General features: G+C 36.3%; 1 long non-coding RNA gene across 1 annotated transcript in view; it reads left to right on the forward strand.

Moving 5' to 3' along the window:
• Positions 1-9,296, forward strand: part of LOC132002764 (uncharacterized) — a 70,013-nt gene extending 60,717 nt beyond the window's left edge. The window contains exon 3 of the long non-coding RNA XR_009400006.1: positions 9,215-9,296. This is a non-coding gene — a long non-coding RNA (uncharacterized LOC132002764). The remainder of the gene's footprint in view (positions 1-9,214) is intronic.
• Positions 9,297-23,655: the final 14,359 nt, after the last annotated feature.

A 23,655-nucleotide genomic window follows, 5' to 3' on the forward strand; every position in this document is an offset into this window, starting at 1 on the left:
AATACTGAATTTGTGTTTTCTTTCTGTCCCCAGTCCTGTCCTCACCTCATACATTCTCTATCTCAGCATCTAGCCCTAATCCATTCAATTACTAAATTAAAATCAGCTCTTCATGACTCCTCTCTCACTGCAAAAGCATAGAACAATGTTTGGGAAAGGGGCTGTTAAGGAGTGGGACTAGTTGATGAAAGCTTTGAGTGATAGACTAAAAATCACAGAGATTATGCTGCAGATAACCGTAAGTCATTAAGGCATAGCCGGCATTGCCACGAAAGAACGTACTTCTAATGTATAGAATAAATTATCGTTAAAATTAAACATGCACTGATTGACTTTTAACATCTCTCTAGAAAACATTATTAGGGAGAACATTTTTTTAAAATCATCAAATGTATTAAAAAAATATTAATGGGACGAGATCATCATTAAGAAAACACACATGTACACGTAGGCATACATATACATGTATAGCGTTTCTAAGGCCAAATATAAAAAGGCTTTCTATTTTGAAAAATAATCAGCAGATAATACACGTCAAATAATGTTGTCTCTTGAAAGCAATTATTTTGGTGGACAATATAGATAAGTGTTTAAGAGGAAGGACCCTTGCATCAAGTAGGCTTTCACTTACCATTTGCCTGCTGTGTGACCTTAGTTTCAGTTATGTCCCCTACAAAATGTATATAAACCCAACCTTTCAGTTTTGTTGTGAGGGTTGCATAAAATAATATAACTGAAGCACTGACTGTGAATAGTAAGAATTCAATAAATTGTTACTACAACTATACTTGCTTTCAAGGAGAATCCAAGGAGGAAAGTGACATTTTTCCCAAAAAGAGGTCATTCTAAAGCTTCGTTTGGCTTTTGGAGCATTTAAGGAAACAGCCATTAATAACCCTATGACATCAGATGATGAGATAGTAGACTATCATGAGCTAAAAATTATCCAGAATGAGACACCCAGAAATGCTAGATAAAATTCACCTGAATGCATGGTTGAAAGCCTGAGAAAGGAGAGTTTACAGGAGTCCAAAACAAAAGAGAGTTGAAAACGAATGCAGTAAATGAACCAGACGGGTAGCTACTCTTGTCCATGAGTGATTGATGTGAAAGAGTAAACCCTGGGACTTTGGTTTAAGTGTCTGTGAGGGGCAAGACATCAGGTCCTGGGCCTAAGCAAAGTAAAAAATTAGAACTAGAACTCCCATTTTTGTAAATCTGAGACCTCGAAATGTCTCACTCTCAGTGAAAAGCCGAGTAGGAAAGAAAGTACTCACAAATTCAACATGCTAGCAAGGAAACTCTGTCTCTGCCATGGTTTTTGGTAGGAAACAAATCTAAAAACGTGGGCCAGGAAACTAGATGGGTATTAGTCTACAGTGCACCTTCTCCAAAGCCTGCGTTCTTTTGATGTGTTTCAGTCTGTTTCTTTACCCATAAAACAAGGGAGCATTCATTGGGGAAATTCATATTTTCTCTCTACATTTAAAATAACATGGCTGTCATGAAATGTCTTCAATGTTAATTCTTCAAACTAAAAGTCTCAAACTGACAGACATAACATATTGTGTAAATGCATACCTGAATATTAATGCTACCTACTACATAGAACACTTATATTTCTAACAGTAAAAGTAGTAAGAGAAGTAACTACCAAAAGCAGGATTTATTTTTACACCATTATCATTTTAAGGTAAAAATGTATGATTTCCAAGTCACAGTAAAATAGAATAAGAAAAATATATCAGTGATAATAACATTCAGATTTGTGCCATGAAGACCCGCTCCAATTGTCTTTACTATGCTAGTTAATCAACCACATCACTGAAAAATGTTACTTTACAGTTTTATTAAACTGCAGTAGAAAAAATAAAAACTCATGTCCAGAATTTTAGAATCATGGAATTTCCTAGATTTAGACTTTAGTGATCTACCTTATCTAAATCTACCTTGAAGATGAAGCAGACAAACTTGGGAAAATTGACTTTTCCATGGTTCTTCTATTTTAACATACTATATGTTCTCAGTGGGGTGATGGGGGTGTCATCCAGATTCTTAGGTCTCAAAACAAACAACAGCAACAACAAGAAAAACTATAACAACCAGTACAAAATCTCTCCTAGGGATGAATATCATACTTAATTTGTCCTTAAAATATTACATGAGTAAAACCAGCAGTATGCAATAGACATCATCAGGTCTTTTAGGGCATAATTTTAATTGGTTTGAAAATCAGTAGCAACTAGATTTTGCTCTATTTATAACTTTAAAAGGTTGGATTCCATGCATTTCTTATATTCGGTCACCAAAAGATATGTCAGCTCTTGAGTTGTTACAAAGTGTTGCCCTATTTTAAATATGAAAGCTGAAGAGCCAATTAAAAAATCTTATTATTAAAAAATATGAAGTTCTTGATGCTAAAAGATATTTTTATATTCCAGCTTGATGAAATATTCCTAGAGGAACTTAACATGAAGTGGATGGCTAGCTGAGAAAAAGGGAGTATTTGAAGTGTGTCTTTGTGGAGTCCTTGATGTCAAGGAGGAAAATGTCATTGTTTGTGGCCTTGTATGAAGTGTATTTTTTAAATGTTTCATGGACACTTGATTAGTTGTTTTCTGTTGGTAGGCTCTGACCCAGTCAATTAAATTACTTTCTGATTTCACTGTAATTTCCACTTTGAAAATGCGATTAGAGAAATTAAAAACATTTTTTTTTTCCAAATCAGCCAGTTAGGTAAATTTCATGAACATTATAGAATATTTTCAGTTTATAATGTCTAAGTGTTTTAAACATTCTATATACTTTTAAAAGATGCTTGAACTGCCTGAGAAATAGTTATCAATTTCAATAAGTGCAGCTAAATGGTTTTTTTTTTAAAGAACAGAGAGATAACATTAATTTATTTACATTGAATAAATACTTACAGATTACCTAACTATATTCAAAATATACTATATAACCAATAAGATCTGTAGATTAAGAAGCTAGGTAAGTTTATATCTTTTATAAACTACAGTGATATATTGAATTTTATTTTTTCTTTACTCTTACCACAACAAAGAAAATGAAGTCTTTTTGAAAGAATACAAATGTACTGGGCATTACAGTCTAGGAAAAATATACTCCTTTGTTTGGAACTATAAACAAATATATAAAATAGCCAAAAATTAGCATCCTCACAAGCACCGTCAGGCTGTTACAAGAATCAAAAGGTAGCCAAAGATGTGTTGTTTTCTGAAAACTACTAAACCAACAGGAAGTAGAATGACAGTTACCCTATCAGTAGGAAGACTTTCACTTCAAAAACTACCATAAACACAAAATTATAAAATGTGTGAAACTCGGTTTTTTAATAATGGCATTAAAGTCACAGAAGCTAAGTAAGCAAATAGTTGGAGAAAAATAATAGTTGTCCAGTTGTAGTTTCATATCTCTTAACATGGCAGAGAAGTAGAAATTAGGACTGAATTGGTTAAAATCAATGGGTCTACAGCCAAGATTTCAGGGGAGAACTGAAGACTTTTGGTTATAATATTGTGTTTAACCTCTGGGTGAGTATATGACTTCCCTATAGACCTGTGTTCTCATTCCTATCACAGGATAGTGATACATTTATATGGCACACAAAGAAAAATAGTAATACCTAATGGTGACTAGGAACTGGCAAAATATTTAAAGCCTTTTACATGTACTAACTCATTCAGTCCTCGTTAAGGCCTTTTGAGGGATGTAATTGTATCTCTCCATTTGACCGATGAGAAGACAAAGGCAAAGCAAGGTTAATTTCCTTGCCTGTGGTTCTTTTGTTAGAAAAGACAGACAGTTTGAATATGGGCCATCCATCTTTCGAGCCTACTGTGTCTGTGTGTGTGTGTTTCAAAATATATATAGCAAAATTTGTCATTTTGACTATTTTCAAGCATGCACATTAGTGTTATCAGGTATGTTCACAACATTGTGCAGCCATTATCACCATCCACTTCCACAACTTCTTTGTCATCCTGAAGAGAACCTCTGTACTCTTTAGATTTAAAAAAAATCCTCATTCCTCCTCCTTTCTCGCCCTATAAGTTCTCTTTTGAATGATTACCGGCTTCTTTTTGAGTAAATAAAAGTGAAACTCTTTAAGAAAGAAGAGGCACAAAACAGAGAAAGACAATGTACAAAACACCCAAAATCACCAGAAAGTGTATCTCCGAAAATCCTTTCTATTGGAAAGTCTAACTGTATTTTAGGCAGAGTGAAAATAATCCTGGAGGGCGGATGTGGAAGCAAGAAGGAGCTATAAGTAAAGATATTGTTAGATTTGTGATTAAATCTAAGCAAGTATTCAATGTATAAAATAATAATAATATTAATTTCTGGCATTAAAAATATAGAAAGGGGCGCCTGGGTCGCTTAGTAGGTTAAGCCTCTGCCTTCAGTTCAGGTCATGATCTCAGGGTCCTGAGATCGAGCTGCGCATCGGGCTCTCTGCTCAGCAGGGGGCCTGCTTCCTCCCCCTCTCTCCCTCTGCCTGCTTCTCTGCCTACTTGTGATCTCTGTGTGTCAAATAAATAAGTACAATTAAAAAAAAAGTTATTAGCCATACCAAAAAAAAAATATATATATATAGAAATAAAATACAGCTAACAATGCTATGTAAATTGGAAAGGAGATATGATCAGAATTAAAGCATTCTCAGATTCTTTTTATTTTTTTTATTTTCCAAGGGGAAGTAAATATTTTCACAATTCAAAACTTTGTTAAATATGCAGGTTAAAATAATTAGAAGAACTTCTAGAAGAATAGGCACAAAAAGCATGACCCACTAAATAAGTTGAGAAGAAAAAGTAAAATGATTTTTAAAAAGACTAAATTCAGGGGCACCTGGGTGGCTCAGTGGGTTAAGCCTCTGCCTCCAGCTCAGATCATGGGTCCTGGGATCTCAGGGTCCTGGGATCGAGCCCCGCATCGGGCTCTCTGCTCAGCGGAGAGCCTGCTTCTCTCTCCCTCTCTGCCTGCCTCTCTGTCCACTTGTGATCTCTGTCTGTCAAATAAATAAGTGAAATCTTAAAAAAAAAAAAAAAAAGGCTGAATTCAGTCTAAAAGAAGATAAAAAAGACAAAGCAGACACAAAACAAAAACAAAAAAATGGTTGATACAGTTACAGTGGAATTTAGAGTTTAGTACACACCATGAAGCATTTACATTAGAAAAGTAAAAACACCAATATTAGTGAGTTCAGCTCAAACATTTAGAAAAAGAATAGAAAAACAAACACAAAGGAAATCAAAGGAAAGAAATATCAAAGATAAAATCATAACAATGAAAATTTTAAAAAACAACAAAAATAATCAACAAAGCCAAAAGTTGAAAAGGTCTGAGAAAATCGATAATACATAAAAACCTATGCCTTGGTTAATCAAAAGACACAATATAAAAAAGATATTTGTAATAAAAAGGGACATAACTATAAATGCTGCAGAAATTAAACACATAATGATGAGTTATTAGTAGCAAAATTAGCATCAAATGTTTTGAAAATAAAGACAAAATAAATGAATTCCTAAAAACTGAAAATTTCAAAATTAACACAAGAAGTAAGTGAAATGTTGAATAGTCTATAACCATTAAAGAAATTAAATCAATAGTTAAAAATCTTTCCCCAAAGAGAACATCAGGCCCAAATGACTTTATAGCAGTTAATTTTCATTGTGCCCAAGCTTTCAGAGAATAGAAAAAAAAAGTGTCCTCCATGTTACCTTTTATGGAGTTATCAAACTGTGATATCAAGGAAAAACCAGGAAAAAAAATTACCAATCTCACTTACAAGCATAAAGTCAGAAAATTGAGCACAGCATGGTTTAAAAGAAATAATATATCATGAACCAACTGGAATCACTCCAAAATCATAGGATGAAATTAATAATAGAAAAATTGTTGCTATTATTCACTATACTAATAGAATAAAAAAAGGAAAATTAAGGTATCACCTCAATGAATACAAAAAGGGGATTTGATAAAATACAGTATCTTTTTTTTTTTTTTTTTTTTTTTTTAAGAGAGAGAGAAAAAGAGCATCCAAGCAGGGGAGAAGGAGAGGGACAGAGAGAAAGAATCTTAAGCAGGGTCCTATGCTCAGGGCAGAGCCCCACATGGGCTCTGTCTCACCACCCTGAGATCATGGCCTGAGCCAAAATCAGAAGTCAGACACTCAACCAACTGAGCCACCCAGATGCCCCCAAATTCAGTATCTTTCATGAGAAATACAGACAAACAAGAAAATGTCAGACAAAACAAGAAAAACAGAGAGAGGAACTTCTTAACCTGAAAAAGGATAAAAAGAAAATTAAAACACTTACTGGCGAAATATTGAAAGAATACTCTTTAAGATAAAAGCAATTGTATGACAAAGATAACCATTTCCATCACATCTATTACCAAAAAAAAAAAAAAAAAGTAAAATGTCATCTATACCTTACATGAGACACAGAAATCAATTTTAGAAGGATTAAAGACTAAAAAATGTGTTAGTTTTTGAAGCAGTATGGGATCATATCTCTATGACTTCAAAGTTGAGAAGGAGTTCTTAACACCCTGCAAGCTCAAAATCTAAAAAAAAAAAACTCAACTTCATGATAGTTTCAAACTTATGTGCATTAAAAGATATTATAAAAACAATAAAGTAAGAAGAGCCAAAAGGTAGGAAATCATTTGCTGTGTGTATAACTGACCAAGGATTTGTGTTCGTAATATGCGAAGATCTTCTACATATCCATATGAAAAAGAAAATCCAACCAAAACATGGACATAGAGGCCCCTTCTGAAGTTTCACACTCAGTTGTCAAAGAGATCACACTTTATTATGTAACCACAGTGTCCTCCTAGTCCCTTAAAATCTAAATAAAATGGATTCAAACTCCCAGTCCATGGATTGTGGAAATGCAAAACCTTCCCTAAATCTATCCAAGTTCCTGAGAATGAAGCAGGTGGAGGTGTGCCTTAAATTCTTACAATCTCTTCCAATGGGATTTTCTGACTCAAGTTAATTTGGGGGGGGGGGGTGTATGCTCTGTCATTGCTGTCTTTATATGTTGGTCCTGGTATTATCTCAAATGTCAAACAAACATGCCTCTTCTAATCCCTCTCTCAAAGCAGCAACAAGGTCAAGCCTGTTAGCTATAGGAAAATTTGATTGGAGATTTGGGGGGCTCCAGGAGCTGTTTCAGCCAGTTCCCCAACTGACTATAACTGGCAGATTCATCACCAGTAGGTCCCCAGCCGCAAGCCTGTCCGGCTTCTCTGAGTCCGCATGTCACCACTGCCACCACCTTTTCTGCTCCTTCCCTCTCTTCACCACAGGTTCACAGAAGCCCCACAATTCTTTCTTTTCTGTTACTCCTGCCAATACCCTTATCTCCAGGGTCACACCTGCCCCAAAGAATATTGCAGAAACAAGAGCAGTGCTTCCCTAAAAGGAATTCTAGAGCCAACTGTTCAGAGAACATATTTTCACCCTGTTGTATTTAAAAGAAAGAAACGGGACTTGTGCCAGGATCTGCAGTAAGTAATGATCCTTATAAAAATATCCTATACTTTGAGATTTTTGAGAACACTCACAATCTGTTAGAAATTGATTTGTAAAGTGAGCTATATTAGACCATACCTCCACATGCTTCTAACCTTTTGACTATATTCTGGCAAGTTATTATTTGCCCAGACATTTCTTTTTTATGCGTTTAATGTTCTATCTATTCCTTCTGTCTATTTTATCAATCTACTGTTCTGTCTGCCGTATAATTCTGGGTGACTTATTTCATTTTATTTATTTTTAAGATTTTATTTATTTATTTGAGAGAAAAGAGAGAGCACAAGTTAGGAGGAGAGGGAGAGGGAGCAGTAGGCTTCCTGTGGGGCTAGATCCCACTGGGATCACGACTTGAGCTGAAGGCAGACACAACTGAGTGAGCCTCAGGTGCCCGACTAGCTGACTTATTTTAGATTATTTTAGATTATTTTATGTTCCTTTTGAACATAGCTTAACATTATTTATTTTTATGTGTTTTCTATAAAGTATACTTTTTTCTATCATAGAACATCTGCATTTTAGGACTGACTGATTACTAAATATTGCAAGTATTTTTTAAAGTTAATTTTTTTAAAAATTAAAACACTGTATAGACACACAACTTTGATCCTGCTCTCTCATCTCCAATCCCAAGCAGTTTTCATTGCTGTGGTATCTAACTTGGACACCACCATCTGCCCTTCCCCAGATAACGGCTGGTAAAGATCGGAAATGGTGGCCAAAGTGGTTCCTTAGTCACGACTGTGATTGACAAGTTTCCTAAACCACTTCCTCCCCAGGTAATAATGCCCCTTGGTTTTCTGACTTCCTCATTTCACACAGCACTTAAAATTATTCTCAGAACCAAATGACATTCCATTGATAAAAAGAAAAACTAAATGACAAATTTCTAACCAAAATTCACAAGTTGTATTTGCATTATAAATACTTGAAACAAAATTTAAGGGACTTCTGTTATTACAGTGGAACTGCTTTTGGTGTAAACAGTGATGTTAAAATTAGTGTTTTTGTTCCTTTACTACTCCACCTGTCTTTCAGTGTTTTCACTGTCTTGCCTCAGGCATCTACACTTACCACTTGGGAATTGACAGTTAGCATAGCTCACACATAGAACTGTTTCCACACTTCCTTAGGACTTCTCCCAAGCAGTTTGTCACTATAATGATGTTTACAAATTGTGACAGGGAAACTTGATTAGCTGCTCAAAGGAAAATGGATTTCTTATTATGACATTTTAAGACTTCACATTCTGGGACTGGAACACCATCTATGTAGGAGAGGAGAAATGACCACAACCTAACAGGGTCTGTAATGGTTACTTCTGACAAAAAAAAAAAAAAAAAACAAGGCCTGCCTGTCACCTTATTTCACAGCAGCCAGAGTAGTCGTGACCACAAATCATTCAAAGTTTGGTCTGGAAGAACAGGAAGGCTTACCTAAAATAAGTAATTAAAAATTCAGCCCGAAGCAACCCATTTTAAATTTCAAGTCTTCTAAATTCCAGTGAAGCAGGAAATTGTTAAGGGGTTAGGCCCCTGGTACAATTCAAGTTTTCCTATCTTGACAGAAAAGGAGATGAAAATCGAAAAGTGAATCTTAAAGTGTTTCAAGTATTTTAGCTTTACTTGTCTTTTTTCTCAGCAGGTATCTCATCCAGGAATAGAGAAGCAGAAAGCAGGGAAACTATGTATGCAGAGTCAAGACAATAAATTGCCTCTTCCAGGACCTGAAAGTGGCCCCTGAAATTGGATGCAGCTACCAGGTAAAGAACATAATCTTTTTTTTTTTTTTTTAAAAAAAAAAAATGTAGTTCTATGTCTTATATACTGAGTATAAAATATACAGTTGTTACTAATGTTTAATATTTAAAGTAGTCATCAATTTAAAAATTAGTATATGATTTGAAAATAAATATTTTCCATTTTAATTGAGTATAGTTGTCCTGAAAAGCCATGGTTCTAACTATATGTCATTCTGGACAAGGCAAAACTAGAGACAGAGTAAAAAGATCAGGGTTATCAGTGGTTATCAGGGACTAAGGAAGTGGAGGGATGAACAGGTGGAGCTCAGAGGATTTTTAGGCAAGTACTATATGTTTTAATGGTAAGTTCATGTCATTATACATCTGTCAAAACCCATAGAATGTGCAACATTCTATGGTGTGGACTCTAATGTAAATTATGGACTCCGGGGGATAATGATGTGTCAGTATAGACCATCAGTTGTAACAAATGGTCCACTCTGGTGTGGGATGTTGACAGTGAGGGAGGCTCTCCATGCCGGGGGGGGGGGGGGAAGGATATATGGGGAATCTCTGTCCTTTCACCTCAATTTTGCTGAAGACCTAAATCTACTCTGAAAAATGAAGTCTGTGTTAAAAGTAGAGTTGGAAGCTGTGTAAGTAACAAAATGAGAGATGGCGGTTACTGCTCAACAGAACCTCACATTAAGGAATCATAAGTAATTGCAATAAATATTTTAAGAGGAACTGCATATGACACCAGGAACAAAGGCTAGCCTCAAACGGAAATTCTTGTATAAAAACCCATAACCATCTGATTGCATGCAAAACAGAAGCATTATAATGGATCCCATGTGATTATATACACATGTTCTCTCCTGAGAGCAAGAGGTTACAATATGTAGGCTTTCTTGGTGTGTCCAGCTTGCGAACAGAAGCATGCTTTAGCAATAAGACCTCCTCAACTGAAAATAGAATTTGTGTTCAAGTTTGATCTATACCTTCTTTCGATGATGTTGAGTCATTTCCTGTCTTTAATCTTGATCTGAGAAGCCAGAATTTTTCCTGGAATATCAGGTTATTTGAGGATTTCAGAACGTTCATGGTGATGTAACACTTATCTGTACTTAGAAAGGACTAGAAACCCTGTTTGAGTCATTTTCATGGGATAAACTCATTATCTGTGTTCTTTTTATTTTTTTTTTTTTACTTTCATATCCATTTTTAAATTTATTTTAACAAGACTCCCTTAATATAGCCATATTAGGAATTACTTTCTCCACTGTAAGGACCAAAAAGAGGAGGGTTAGCGATAAGATCACATAGGCCATCTAATGCCAAAGGAGTATGTTGGAGAATAAAAATTCATGGTAAAAGTAACTTCGATTCCGTCTATATAAAAACATGGAAGCTCTTTCTTATATGGTCAACTCAAGTTCTGTGTATTCTCTATATGATAAATTCCTTCAGTTACTTGCTTTACAGGAATTGTTTGCCCCTGAATCATGCCCTCTTCCTTAGGTGTTCACACCCCATATGCTCTCCAAACAAGTTACTCTCATAAAATTTTCCGAAAATACTCAAAGACAAAACATTTCATATTATATGCCTATATTTCTAACTTTTCTTGCATATACAAAGTCAGTATTTATGTAGAATGAAAATAACTTTAGAGGACTTTTGATTCTCAACGAAGTAATTATTAAATTGAGAATGAGGTAAGTGTTCCCTAAATTTCTCTTGGCTATAAAGATATCTCTTGAAATCTATGGGAGATTTCAAGAGATGTTTAACTGGAGTCAAGTTCTGGAAAACTTGGATGTGTAAAATTGTCAATACTGGGAAAATGCAGAAGGTAAATGGAGAATGTGGTTGAATGTAGAAAGAAACTATATACCGTATGAGGGTAAAGCTAAAAATTATTTACAAATGAGAAAAAAAAAAAAAACAAAAAAACCATGTTCAAGCTCAACTAAAACTCCCTCCAAGATATCTAGCTTTTACACACAGGCAGAGGAATGCTGAGTATCATACATTACCCCCCCCCCAAAAAAAAAGCCTGTGTTCCTAATAAAAGGAGCACTTTAGAAATAATGTAATTTTCACAAAAGCTTTGTAGTCTTACCATGTGATTTGTCAAGGTACAAAAAATTCAAAATCCTCTAGTACAATAGAAAGCAAACACCCTAAGGGTTACTTCACAATATAATACATGTATATGTAAAATTTATTCTTTCAATTTCTGATTGGCCAGATTTTAGCCACAAGGAGCAGTTCCAAAGCCATTCAGTTCTACAGAGTATATGCATAAAACGTAAGCATCTATATTTCAAGTTATTCAGACCTTTTCAGAAAAATAAATAATAGAAACAGATTATGTTTATCTCAGAACACAAGCACTGACAAGAGCAGGAGGACAGATTGATGATCAAAAGTCTCTTTCTATCTCCAACCATTGTGATGGATGGCAGAGCTAAACCACAAATCAAAGAGATATAATGCAATTTACAATGTTTTTAAAAGTTTCTCATCCCATTCTTTAAATTCTGAAAATGACAGAACATTTATTTTTTCATGGAATTATGTTCATAATGAAAAATTTAGAAGAAAAATAGAAACAGGTTGGTTTTCCCACTTACCACTTCTGTGCTGCTTTGTTTATGTGCCACTGAGGTCCCTTACTGCCCCAAGCTCTACATTTTAGCAAAGCCAGTAACAAACATAGAATGTATTCTGTATCTCATTGTTGTACTATATCATAGAAAATGAAACTGAAAGATTCCACTGGCTTCAGATCCTAGGGTTTAGACCCATCTTCAGCAAAGATGTGAGGATCTCGGGAGGTGGCAATTTTCTCTCCCCCAACTTCCGAGACACCAGCTCTGCTTTTATTTTATTTCTCGGACTTCCCTGTGGATACCTGTTTAAAGAATGAGTTCACCTGTATCATAGATTTAAGAACCACTGTTCTAGAGAGTTTGAGCTCTGCATTTAAACTCATGTGGTCAGATGCCTTATTTCTTTCTCTGTTAATATATTAAGGAAAAGATAGGTCAGCAATATAAGGCAAAAGACAAAGTAAGGGAATCTGATCAATCTATGTTACGTAACTCCAAGTATTTCATTAAGAAAGTGCAAAAAGAGGGGCGCCTGGGTGGCTCAGTGGGTTAAGCCTCTGCCTTCAGCTCAGGTCATGATCTCAGGGTCCTGGGATCGAGCCCCGCATCGAGCCCCGCATTGGGCTCTCTGCTCAGCAGGGAGCCTGCTTCTCCCTCTCTCTCTCTCTGCCTGTGCCTCTGCCTCCTTGTGATCTCTGTCAAATAAATAAATAAAATCTTTAAAAAGAAAAAAAAAAAAAAAGAAAGTGCAAAAAGAGCCAGTGTAGATTGGGAAAACTCCAGGAGTAATTATTAAAGAAATGTCCTCATTCCCACCTTTGTAAACCTGTTACCCTTCTACTCACAGGCCTCTTGAGGCCCAGTATCGGACATTTTCCCTTTTTGTGTCTACCTTTGCATCCTTATCCCAATAGCTTATTTTATTTCAATTTAAGTTAGTAAGTTGTTTTTATACTGCTAAAGCCTGATTTATAATGCATTGTCCTATTAATTAAAGGCATAGGAATATCATTTTGAGATCTGAAAGAGATAAAATATCTTGGAATCCAACTTCTAAAGAAGATCAACTCTGATATATTTCACAAAGACTGTCCAAGTGCAAAATATATCTGTTTATTTTCCAACCAATGTTTATTGTGCTGTTACTGAGATCCACCTAGGCCTTTAAAAAAACATTCCAAGAAGACTCAAAATCTCAGGATGGAGGAGGAACTGGTGCAGGTGTGGCTTTCAGCCTGAGAAACTCAGAATCCCACTTTTATCCATTTACTCAGAAGCAGAGGGCATGGGGGCCCTGAACATGTAGAGCAAAGATCACAGGACTTGAAGTCAAAGATGCAGGTTTGAGTTCTGGCTGCACCTCTTAGTAGCTGTTTGTATTCTTAAGCAAGTGACTTAATCCCTTAAAAAAAAAAAAAAAAAAAAAAAAAGAAAAGAAAAGAAAGAAAGAAAAAGAAAGATCTAGGAATAATACCTGCCTCAGCAGATTCATAGGGTTGTTGTGAAGATCAGATGAGATGGTGCATATGAAAGAGTTTTATATACTGTCCTGGGGCTCAGCACGTGTTGGGTAGATTGGCTTGTAGAAGAGAGACACTCCCCAAAGAAAGGGGACTCCTACGTGCCTGGGGGCACCCAGCAGGGATTCCCTTCTGGCAGCCTTTGAAGGCTGATAAGTATCTCCAACAGCTGCTTAAGAGAATAGAGGGACCCAGCTAGAGGGCAAGGGTCATGCCCTTTGCCCTTTTTGCTCTCAGCTCAAAGGACATCTGCTAAAGATCCCCTGCAGGGAAATCTAACTCCGAGAAGGGAGGCCCAGGGAATGTTTCAAGGAGTCCTAATTCCAATGGCCGGAAGATCCCTGAGTATGTTGGCTTGGGAATTAAACTTACTTTACTTATACCATCACTTCTAATTTAGTTTTTATCCTCTATTAGAATTTTAGAGGTTATATTTAATGCATATATGTGAAGACCTATACTTTATATTCTTTGCTCATGTATATATACATGTATATTTTTACAGTATATACATTTATGATAAGTGTGCATGTATACCATAGACATGTGTGGTATATAAGATGTATATATTCTGTATATTCTGTAGCATATACAGAAGAAAAAAACCAACCTGGAAGAATATGTACCAAAATGTTAGCAATGCTTCCTCCTGGAAGGTGAAACTATTTTTTTAAATTTTCTTATTTTCTGTTTATCTCTATTTTTCAAGTGTTTCTTTATTTCTTTTAGAATGAGAAAAATCACAATAAAATTTTTTGGTTAAAATATATTGCTTGCATTAATTCAGCCTATTTTAATTTATTTTTTACATCTATTAAGTGATTTGATTCATCTTAATTGTTTCAGTTTTTTATTCTGTTTTTGTTTATTTCAACTTGTATGTTCTCTTAAGTTGTTGATTTTGCTTACTTTTCTTACTACTTTCTCCCTGGATTTTTTTTTTTGTTTCCTCTTGTTTGTTTGTTTGTTTGTTTTCTTTGCCATTCAGTTCCCTGTCACCATTTGTTTTATTTTTCATTTTGTATTTTTATTGCATATGGCAAGCACAAAGCTGAGGATTATATCCTTCAGAATTGCTCATAACTTGACCAAGGAAACTAGGCCTTTTCCCTTACAATTAGTCCTGCAGTCACCACCTTTCACCTTTAATATCTCAAAACAGAACTACTTAGTTTTCAAATACTAAGTTAGAAAACTAGAGAGGTTAACTGACTAGAATTATCCATAAAGCAAATATTAAATCCATCTTTAGCCATCAGTAAAGATTTATTTCAAAACATAACTATACCTTCAACTAACATCTGTGTACCTCTGGGCCAGGTATCTCTCCAAAGCCCATAATCACAGATCTACCTGTCTATACCTGTACTCAGAGTTGACAGGCCAAAATGGAACCCATCATTCCTTTACCCCTCCAGAAAAACAACTGCTACTTGTCTCCCTTTCTCCTAAAGAACGGGAAATCCTCCCATGCCTCTGAACATCCCACAGGGATTACTGACATTGCCATTCAACCAGGTGCCCAAGTCAGAAACTTGAGGATTATCCTACACTCCCCATCCTCCATAGGTCTCACACCAAATTAACTAGTTTTGCCATTTTAATGCCTGTCCAATTCTGTGCTTTTCAAGTTGGAATATGACATCTATGGACAGTGATGTCATAATAGGTAATATAAGAATGCACAGAATGAAAACAATTAATCTTCCTATAATGCCCTCCCCCACCCCTTGTCATCTTCATGTTAATAAGTAATTTTGAATATCACATTTCATAAAAATAAGTGTATACGTTATGAGGAATTCAAAATGAGCATGTATTTTTAAAATGGTGTGTCAACAATTCAAAGAAATATAGGGGTTATAATAGGACGCTTAAGGCTCATTTGTTATAACCCCAAAGCTTACACAGTTAGTTCTCTATGTTACTGGAGTACTTTGGCTGAAATATTTTAGAAGGATTACTCATAGTAATTCTTGTGACCTTAAGGATTGCTCCTGACTTGACCAAGACCTTCCTTCCTATCTTTCAGTGTGGCACATGACTTCTCATTTCCTACTGGGCTACTGGGACAACCTCCACAGTGGTCTGGCTGGAGAGTCATTCAGCTCCAAATCACATCCACATGCACACTGACCTCAAGAGTGGCTTGTGCAAAACATTAACCTAATCTTGCCGTTTTCATGTATGAGATCATTCAGTGGCACCTACTTCATGAAGAGTAAAGTAGAAGCCCCTTAGGATAATACACGACACCCTTCAAATCCAGCATCTGCCCTCTCAACGTTCTCAGCTCTACCTTCCTCCCTCCCATCCTATGAGCTACTTGCAGTTTGCCATGTTCCATTCATGCTTAATCTAACATACTGTCATACTCAGTCCAAGCATCACTTCTGAAAGTCCATTCTGGATTTTCCAGAATTGTTTGGGCTCCTCTCTGGTGCCTGCATAACACTCATTCTTGGTAACCCCCAACCACAACCCCTATCCCTTTACACAGAGCTCCTTAAAACAAGGATCATATGTTGCTCATCTCTTCTCTATTCTACTCTGTCGTTCCTCTGAGATCATTGCTAAGGATACCCTCCTTTGCATCAGGGGTCTCAAATGCACTGCATAACCAAACTACATCAGGATCTACTGGAATCTGTTTTCAATGTAAAGATTCCTTGGTCTTTGCAATTTTGACCCCAGAGTTCTAGATTAAAGCACTAGGGATGCTGTCAGAACATTAAAATAATAATAATAATAATAATAATAGTAATAATAGCAATTTTAAAACTCCCCAGGTCATTCTGATGTAGCTTATCCATGGACTGGCATTTGGACCCACTACATTCAACAACTGTGATTATCTTGATAGGATTTAAATATTAAAACAGCAAACAACATACTTCTATTATTAAAGCAATTACAACTGCCTTTTTAAAATGTATTAATAGTATTCTTTTTACTTCAGCGTGGTATTTCTGCAGTTGGAGAGCTTACAGTATATATTAACTATGAGTATCAAGTTCAATAAGGATGTCTACTTCTGATTTTGTTTTCAAATTCTTGTTTTTCCTTTTTTCTTTTCAAATTCTTAAGCTTCTTACTATAGATTCTAAATCCTTAACTACTATGATTATGAGAGTTGTACACCATCCACTTATAAAAATAACCTAGAAATTCAGTTTTAAAAATCACTGCACAGATGTTAGAGAAAGAAGATGAGTCTATTTCTTTCAGTAAAGGATCTCTGAACAACCACAGACTGCTTTTCTATTGAGCTGCTGGTACTGGCATCTTCATAGAAGAGGGAGATGGTTGAACACAAGTGATAATCTCACAACCACAAACAAGAACACAAACAAAAACTCAGAGAGGGAGTTCTTCCAACATTCAACGTTAACTCCCATCAATCACATTGGATTTGAAAACAGATATATGGGGTGTGACATTCAGTAAAATGATGGTTTAAAAACCATCTGTCACATATCATAAACCCAAATAAATGTTGTCCCCTTATAAAATTCATTTTCATCAGAGGCTTTAGACATTTTCCATTGCTGCTATTATGATCTAAGATCCTAAACCTCTTTTGAAAGTAAAAGACAATGATGTAAAAAATGCAAAGGTGACAAACTGTGTTGATAACAGATTTGCATTTTGAAAACAAAAAAAGAAAAAAAAAAGAATTTTGAAAACAGCCTGAAGAGACATGGCTCTCACTCTGACAAAAAGTTGAAAGAAAGGGCAAGAAAGTACAATTATATAGTAAAAATAATTTTTGGTGTAGTTTAAATTTAGATCTAAAAGATCTAAAACCTAAAACAGACATAGGTTTTACAAAATGATACTATCATTTGAATAATAATGAAGATTCCTAGGATGTATTCTAATATATTTATTTGGCAGTTTATGTGCTAGAAGGTAAATAAAGTCAGTCATGTAACTTTATAGTCATACTTCATAAACTTTAGGATAGAAATTATTAGTTTAACATTAGACCTTTAAACTACTTTAAATATTTATATGATTTCAAAATTAAATCTTTTTTTTTTTTTTAAGATTTTATTTATTTATTTGACAGACAGAGACCACAAGTAGGCAGAATGGCAGGCAGAGAGAGAGAGAGGAGGAAGCAGGCTTCCTACAGAGCAAAGAGCCAGATGCGGGGCTCGATCCCAGGACCTCTGGGATCATGACCTGAGCCGAAGGCAGAGGCTTTAACCCACTGAGCCACCCAGGCGCCCCTCAAAATTAAATCTTTAAAAAAAAAAAAAAAAAAAAAAAAAGCTTTTCTGATTTGCATAAGGATAGCCAAAGCAGCAGATGGCTCCTGTCTCTGTTCTTCTCCCAGCTCTGTTCTCTATGTAGATTTTCTGTAATGATGTTAAAACAATTCTTCATTGAGAGCAAGAATTTAGAAAAAGAAATATTCAAGGTGCTAACTAAAAGAACTACTTTCATAGAAAGCAGAAAGTACTTGGCATGATAAAAATAAGTTATGTAGGAGAACTGAGAAATAGAGCATGTTGCCTGAGGTGTATCATTGCTGGATGCAAAAGTACACCTAAGATGTGACTAACAGAGAAGTAGAGGTAAGAGGGCACCAAGACCCTCTCTGTCTTTGGATCTGACCTAAATTTGGGCAACACTGAGGAGACCAGGTTTGTTCTGAACCTCATCTCTACCCCCTTTAATTATTCAGTGCTCCTCTTAGTGATCCTTATTAAGGTAATAGCTAATAATTACCTAAGGAGTCCAGAGTATCCAACCCCAGCACATAAGGCAGTACGTGTGCTGAAGACAAATGTCCCCCTGACCACAGATATAATGTCCCCTTTGCCCTCTAAGGGCCACAGCGCCTTGAGCTTGTTACTTCATCCTCTCATTGCTAAGTATGACCCTGAAGGTATACTTACACCTTCACCTAGAGTCTGTAAAAGAGAAAACAAAGTTCAAAATTCAAGGAGAGGAAGCTCGATGTCAAATCTAAAGGGATGTTGTACAGACAACCTCTGACCTCATTTTCCCCTCACCAGGCTGGGGGCCCAGAGCTCTGCCTCCTGGTGGTGCTTACTCACCCCGCTCTAGTCACCCACACTGCCTTCCGCGCACTGTGAGAGGCGCAGTAAGATTGCTCAGCAAATACGTCAATGATAGCAAAATTTTAAAAAGGATTCTTTGACATTGATGTTGGGTGACTGAGCAGTTTTCCAGCTCTCTCTGCTCATTTGTAGGAGGAATCAGAACTGACTGTGCTGAATAAGTAGCTTTGTATCTTGACAGTATTATGATAGAAACACCTCAAGGGAGGGAAGGAAATCACCCATTCAATGACTGAGATGCATTTCATCTGAAAGTTTGAAAGGATGATACCTCATCTGGAAATTAATGCATTGCATTTAAGATGTATTAATTGTCAGATGCACAAAGTACATGGAAGGTGTGAATCGCAGAGAAATGGAAGTGGGAAGGACCCAAGGCCCACTTGGGCCCTCATTCGGATGACAGAATTCCTTAATTCTTGCCTTCTCTTACCAGCTTTCAGTTTGAGCTTGATTCCATACTTGTCACCCCACACTTCCCTTAACAATCTGGGTTCTCTCACACCTCCAACCTAAGAGGAATAGATAAAACTTGCAATCTTTGTAAATAAAATAAGCGTAGTTATAAAACTGAATATTTGGGTTGAGGAATTCCACTGGGAATGTTACTCACGTTTCATCCTCCTGTGTTTACCCTAGGTTGGTGTTACTCAGGAAATCAGAGTTACAACTATGTCTTAGACACACTCATATTTGATAATGTAAATGTATATTGTAGACTTTATAAATAAGACGATGTATTTAGTCAAACCTCCACTTCCAAATTTATCTTTTCTCTCATTTTTTGATAGAAAATTACTGAAAGTAATATTGCCACTGAAGGAAAGCATCCAAATTTATTCTTCAGAGCAAAATAGAAATAAAACTAATTTATGTGACTTTCAACTCAAGTAATAAAACAAGAACATTTCATTAATTTCTGCTTCAAAGACATATTTTAGTATGACACAGTCATAAATATTCATGTAATAATAATGGTAACAATAATAATGGTAGTAAGTGTCCTTTGAATGTAGAGATAAGTCTCCAGCTACACATGATGGAAGCTCTAGGAAAAAAATTACAAAGTCAAATTAAGTATGCTGATGGCACTTTCTTGGTTCCTTTTTAGGTAAATCTTGCCTGCTTCCAAAGCACAATCTTCCATTTCTCACTTCTCAGCTCCTAAATGTGTAGTGTTCTCATTGGCAGTAACCTCTGTGGGGGCCTGCCTCCTCTCCCATCTTGTGACTTACGCAGGAATTCCCCAGGCCCCACTGCTTGCTAAATACACACCGCCCCCTGGCTCTAAGTCACCATACCTCCAGATTCAGCCAAACACCAGTTCCCTTCCAGCAAGAGTTAGACAGGGTAAGTTTAAACTATCTAGCTTCTGCAGAGGTAGTCTTCAGTTTTTTGTCATTCTCTGTATTATGTACCACGAAGTATTGTCTTTTCTTGAACCCTAATTTCCCTCTTTATACCGGGAATCACCTGATCTACAGGTAACTGGTAGAAAGGGCCAAGTAGAATACCCAAGTGAGGCACTGTACTGTCTCCAATCCCCAGAGAGTCCACTGAGTTACTTGGCCTCCTTTTCAGAAGCATGAAGAGACATAGTTTTTCCTTGACTGCTGGAGGGATTACGGATTCTGTGAATTCATCCACATAATCTCTAAACACTTTACTTGAGTACATTTCCAGTACTTCCTACTCTGCAAGTAGGAAGTAGTCAATAAACATTTGATGAGTTTCAAGATCACTATTGGGCGTAAACCCCAATAGCTCTCAGCCCCTGAATTAATTACTAATTATATCATCCTGTTCCCCTTCACATTCATCCATCGATAGCTACAGATGACATTCCTAACATGTTAGAAATCCAGTATAAGCAAAATATTCACAAAAAGGCAAAACAGCATTAAAAGTTAAACCATCAGTATCTGACATCAGGATAATGATAAGTGCTGGGACATGCCTACCAAATTTGAAAAGAAAGGAAATTTCGACAAAGTTTTCCAAAATAAGAATGAAGTCAGCATTCTAGACAAAAAAAAAAAGTTTGTTTCTCAGACAGTGCTAGTCGTTAGGGTTAGCCACACAATCCAGAACAGAAAAATGCACAGAGACAGAAAGCTTATGAGTGGTTGCTAAGGTCTAAAAGGAGGAGAAAAGGAATGGGGCATAACTGCCAGTGAGTATGAGGTTTCCTTTTGTTGTGATGAACAAGTTCTGGATCTAATGCCACTGCATTGTACACTTTAAAATGCCCAAAATGGTGAATTTCATGTTACATAGGTTTTGTTGTCGTTGTTGTTTTTACTACAGTTATTTAAAAAAATATTATCCATGGAACTGAGAATGAATTATTTTTAAGTTGAAGACACCAAACCCATTTCAGGGATAGTGTGGGAAAAAATAATAAATGGTGAGGCAAGAAGGGAGTATACATCTAAGAGTATCTAGAAGAAACAGGGAGTGGGAACCTAGATTAAATGAAATCAAATTTCCATTAGACGTTTATGTGTTGCTGTGCAACCAAGATTTCAGTATTAAAAATACATATATATATATCCAAACATATGTGGTTCAGTAGACAGGGTCCTCAGGACTTGCAGCACATAATTAAATTAGCCATCAGATCAAGACACTGGCTAGCCATTTCCCTACCTTTTACATGTCAGTTTACCCTGGTAAAGAATAATAATCTCTTTGAAAGATAGAATTTACATAAGTGTATCCATTGTCTTGAATTCTAAAGCCAAGTTATGGCATTTAGGAGTCCATTCTTAGTATAGCCTACTATACAATAGGATTGTAGCCCAGGGACATAGTAAATAATCAATTTAAATGATTTCTTCTGATATGTGTTTCCACCAATAAATATTTATCCCTGTTGGATGCTCCAACCTTGCTTTTTAAGAGCAAAACTCAATGAATTACGTAACTGGAGACTGTGCTAAGAACCCTGTGGCTATCCTATAAATATTAATAGAATCAAAATGCAAACATGGGGACTGAGAATGCCTAGAAGTAAGAAGTCCTTGCTGAATTAGGATCATCTTCAGTGCTACAATATAAGAAACATTACAGTCTAAAGAAGCCCCCTTCCTATGGAGAGATCTTAACTCAGAGAAGCAGTCTTGGGATATTTTAGTTTTTGAGACCATCTGTCTCTTTGAATGAGTTTTATTCAAATGAATGAATTTAAGCTGAAGCTATAAAAATTGGTCAGCAGCAACTGATTCTTTGGTCAACTAGCTTCTTCCTCCTTTCATTGTCTAGAACAATTTTGGTGCTTAAATGACGGAATAGAGTCATGATGTCATTGGGGCTTCCTCCCTCATTAGACTCATGAGGTCGCTGAAGTCAGGGACGATGTCTTACTTATGCTTGTCATCCCAGGATCTGACTTCAGAGTCAGTTGGCATTAATAATTGTTTCTTAAGAAAGACAGGCTTCAAATAAGCAAAACTTGAATCAGCAAGTCTACCATGGCCACAGTGTTTAGTTCCTTACGGTATCTAAACCTGATGATAAGAAAAATGAGTATATTCCCTACGGATGTATCATAAAAACAGATCCTATCTGAGCTCCTAAAGAGTCCCAGGGTAATAAAGAAATGACCGATTAGGGGAATTCCATACATTTTATGGACTTTGTGATAGCTTTTCAGCCTCCATAAATGCCAGTTTGGTTGATTTGCTTAGTATTCTTTAACCAAAATTGAACCATATCTCCTACCCAAAATCCACTCCAGAGAGAGAGACATTCTGTTTTATAGATAAACCGGTTGAAATATCATCTCAAACATCCACTCTGTTCCATCATGTTCCTTTACCATAACAGTAGTCATCCTTAATGAACAGGAGACAGAAGTTTTCAGTTGGGTGACACTCTGGATTCTGTCTTTTTTATGACCTACCGTAATGGAAGAAGCATAGACCAAGCCATTCTTATATTCCGGAGGTTTCTGACCATTTCAGATCCTCGCTTCTACCCCCACCATAAACTAAGCCCAGTACTGTGCTTTGAAGATCCCAGATTTCCCAAAGTGTATGTGTTAGTTGGGTTAAACAAAATGGTTTCTGATCAAGAGGGCTATAAAACTCAGTTGATAAGAGAAAAATGCAAGCTGGCCTCAACAGTATTTTGGAGCAATTAGCTGAAAAACAAGAAAATCAAGAAAAGTCTTCCTACAGAACAAGTTTACTCGGTACCTTTTTGTTTGTTCAGATTCCTGCTCAGAACAAAATAATAATAACAAAATCAGTCATGAAGATAATGGTAATACCACAAATAGCCTTTTTTTGAGGGCCTACTCTGTGCCAGTCAGTATGATAAATATTTTATGTCTGTAAATACATTTAATTTCCACCTCAGCCTCACTAGGTAACTACTATTATTATCATCCCGATTTATGGTTGAGAAGACCAAGACAGAGAGAAATGGGTTAAATACCTTGTGGGAAGTTTATCCAGGCAGCCAATGGTGGAGGCAGAAGCCCACACTCTTAAGACCAGGCAGCTGCTCCCGGAGCTGTGGACACCCTGCTCCTCTTCAGCGTCTATCAGTCCTATTCTGTGTGAACATTATGCATTCGTGTGGCTTCGTATTAATCAAATAGATAAAGTTTCTACTTTGTGAAAGGCAGAAAAAATGTCTACAAAACTGGAACTGAGAAATGCTCCTGTCTCTATCTCTTCCTTTATTTTCTCCCCCCTTAGAAAGACTAGACAACCTAGTAGCTGCAAAATACCGATGTCACTTGAAAGAAATTGCATCTTGTCCTGCTTGCTTCTTCTCCAATTTTGGGCTTCAACCACTTGGAAACTGGTATGAATGTGTGTAATGATGACCTCTGAATGATCACTGCGAAATGACTTTCCCCAGTAATGTTAGATTTATCTGATGATTTTAATACCCTTCATTCTAAAATGCTATTATCCTGAGTGCATGCAGGGGACAGTATACTTAGTCATGAGTGATGGATGAATTCATTATCTTCAGCCAATTTTAATGGGTCATCTAGAAAGGAAATCACCAGTCAGTTTTGGCTATGGAGCGTTGCTACCTCACGTACCTTATTAAGCCAAATATAAAAATGGGTGGTTTTTCATTTTCCTGTCAG

Source organism: Mustela nigripes, chromosome 15 (genome assembly GCF_022355385.1).
Source record: "Mustela nigripes isolate SB6536 chromosome 15, MUSNIG.SB6536, whole genome shotgun sequence".
Lineage (NCBI taxonomy): Eukaryota > Metazoa > Chordata > Mammalia > Carnivora > Mustelidae > Mustela > Mustela nigripes.